The sequence below is a fragment of the Prinia subflava genome, chromosome 3, assembly GCF_021018805.1.
Source record: "Prinia subflava isolate CZ2003 ecotype Zambia chromosome 3, Cam_Psub_1.2, whole genome shotgun sequence".
NCBI classification, from domain to species: domain Eukaryota; kingdom Metazoa; phylum Chordata; class Aves; order Passeriformes; family Cisticolidae; genus Prinia; species Prinia subflava.
The window spans coordinates 66,371,140-66,374,334 of NC_086249.1; positions in this window are offsets into that span (position 1 = coordinate 66,371,140).

Below are 3,195 nucleotides of genomic sequence, written 5' to 3' on the forward strand. Positions count from 1 at the left end.
GCACCATATTACAAAGCCACATGTTCTGAGGTTCCTCAAACTGCTAATCCACAAGTGTCATGGCCATTTGGAAGAGGTGAATACTGTAAGACTCCTTCCATTCTCAGATATTCAGCTTTCTGAGTTCTCTCAGCACCCAGTGAAGTTGGGGTACAGCAGATCTTTAAGAACAAAAGGATGTTGTCCATGAACTGGACAGTATTACATCCAGTAACCAACATTTGGCAACATCAATCACCTTCTCTTGCGGATTTAGGCAAGCTGTAAACCACAACTGTAGGGGGTGGGGGGCGGGGGGGGCAAGGAAGAAGGAAAAGAGAAGGAAAACATCATATTTCGCAGGCAACCTTTACTGAAGACAGAAACAGTCAAATACCAGATTCTCAAAGAAAGCAAGTCAGCAAAGTTGCATTGGTGTGGTATAAACCCATGTAAGTTCAGTAAGACAGCTCCTCACTGGATGTTGCTTCTTATAAAAATGGCTCAAAAAGAGTGTGTTGCTTTTCTAAAGTTCTCTATCTTACTATGATTTGCTTTTGTTTTACTTAATCCCCAGACATTCCAGGTCCAAATTTTGCCTCCTTTATTATGTTTTTGAAGGAAGGGAAGAAAATATACTGTTTATCTACACAGCTATCAAGACAGACTGCAAGGCAATTATCTGTTGGAACCAGTCAGTCTCATTGCGAATGTGCAGACTCCTACAATAGTTGACACATTCTCCAAAAGAAACACTCATTGTCAGATCACCTCCTAGGTCATCATTGCTGGGCTCATAGATGGCACCATGTACACAGCAACAAAAGCCAGCCAACACTTTGGCCAAATGTGCAGCCAGCACTTTTGTCTGACTGAGTCTTTCCAGTTCCTTCCTGCAGCCCTGGAACAAAAAGCAGGCATTGTGCAGGCAGGGAGAGAAATCCCTAGTGCCCAGCACCTGTGCAAGAGCTCAGAGTGCATTATACTTCTCCAAGTTTGCAAATAAGGGCTGCTACTGTGATTCCTGAACAAAAGGAGCTATTAAGATAAGCACAACTCTTGCTCCCCTTCCTGCCAGCTTAGTAGCATCCTGATCCCCTGGGTACCTCGGGACCCTCCCTGCTCACAGCTGGCTCTGCCCACTGCCGAGGCAGGGGCAAGCTGCTTGGCAGCCCGGGGTTGGAGTTCAACATTTCCTCCCTTCCTGATCTCATTAGCATGAGACTCAGACAGAGCTGCTCCATTCAGAGCCCCGGCCTCCGCTTGGTTTGGGGATCTCTAATTCCTGTTTCTGGCCACTGTGCAACCAAAGAGAAAGCAAGGGGTGAAATTATCTGACACTGTTCCTTTCTGAGGGGAACAATGGCTGCTGGTAATCAAGCAAAATGCCATCAGCTAACGAAGCTCTTATGAAAAATACATGTTGATATTTTGGTAAAGCTACATCCTGAGTAGTTAGTATTTCTCCTTCCAGAAAAACTTGCAGGGCACAGGAGGTAAATTGCAGCTATCCCAGAGTTTCTGTTTCTTCCTAGTAAGTTGCAAGTAGGTAGAAATGGAGAGAAGGATCACATGGAGATTACAATCCTTTATATCTAGTCCCTTATAATGCACAACCACCTTTTCCAAACAGGAATGAAAAATCGTTTGAGGTATATATTTTTAAAAATACGCATTTATATAGTAGACATATATTTTTAAGAGGTTTAAAAATATCACCTAGTAATGTGTCCTGAGGATTAGTACATGATAGCTTTTCTGTTTGGAGAAAGAAATGAGGAAATAGAAACTTTTATGAAGGTGTGACTCCTCTTGCTCCCTAGCTGTAAATTAAGTCAGCATCTGGCTTGATAATCCTACATTCTTGTTCTATTTCCAAGATACGAAAATGGATGATAAAACAGTTATGTGACTGATATGCAGATCTCCTACCCATCACTGTCTAGTTCTTGGGAGGTAACTGAGCTAAGTGCTGGAAAGGCCAGGTTTGTGCCCAGCAAGTCAAGGTATTTTGCCTGAGTTTGTCTCTCTTGCCTATTAGGACTGCAGATCTGCTTGGGAAAGGACTGGGTCCATGGACACTGCCTGGCATAAGGGGTGTAACGAGTCCATGCACCATCCTTTTCCATTACAGCGCACTATATGCTGTTAACACACAACGTTAATTCATTCTGTGCACTCTGTGTACTCTGCTAGAAGACTAATGCACTATACTGTGTACTATACAAGACCTAATTTCTGCATTTACTTAGATAAATGTCACTTAATAAGATCAGTGTCTTGACATGCTCACCAGGACAGATCTCAGCATGACAAGTGATTAACATTGCTCAACCATTTGACCTTTTTCTTCCTAGAACCATCAGAGATTGATTTATTTTGCTTTGTTGCCCAAATTGTGTTCCTTAAATCAAATACAATCACCTTTCTTTACCTACATAGGGCACAGCAGTCTTTGCACCTCCTATGAGTTCCCCTCATCTTTGGAATGCTGAGATTTGCTTTGAAAAAAGTTGGCAGCTTCAAATAGAACCAAATCACCGGGCATCTGACCTTGCCCCCTAGATGGAGCTTCCAAAAATAAAATGCATTTGTTATTTGTTCCTTAAAATCTTTGTTGCTGCCAGTAAACCAACCCCCAGTTAGGGCTTTTGACTCCCCTTCTTTGTAGGACAGTTGCTTTAAGGCTCCTTGAGACCACAAAATAGCTAAAGTTGCCACACCTTAAAATGTTTGTCTCTATTGGTATGAAGTCCCCCCTTTGCAGGGGACCTGAACCACTCCACTTATATCATCTGCAGTTGTGAGTGACCATACCTCTGCCACAGCCCCTCTTTCCACTGTACTGCTCCTTCTCGCATGAAAGTGCAGGTTTTTGCTGGTTTAATACCCTCCATGAGGAACAAGGTAGCTTTAAAGTCTTAAACAGAAAAGCAGTCTTCAAAGAAGCCCAGAACCTGCTTTAGGTAGGAATGTGAAGAGATGGAATAAAGAGCGTGGGAGGCATGGTATTATTTTGGAAACAGGGAAATCCCAATTTTATTAACATCTCTGAAGAATCCAAGTCTTTCTGCACCTGGGATTTTCCCACATGGGATGGGGAAGTGCATTTTTCCATTTCATAAAAACCTGGATATAGGGCCAAACTGAAAAATTCAGGTAAACCAGAATATTTCCAGTCCAAAAAGTAACTGCTTATGAAATAGCTGTTCTTCC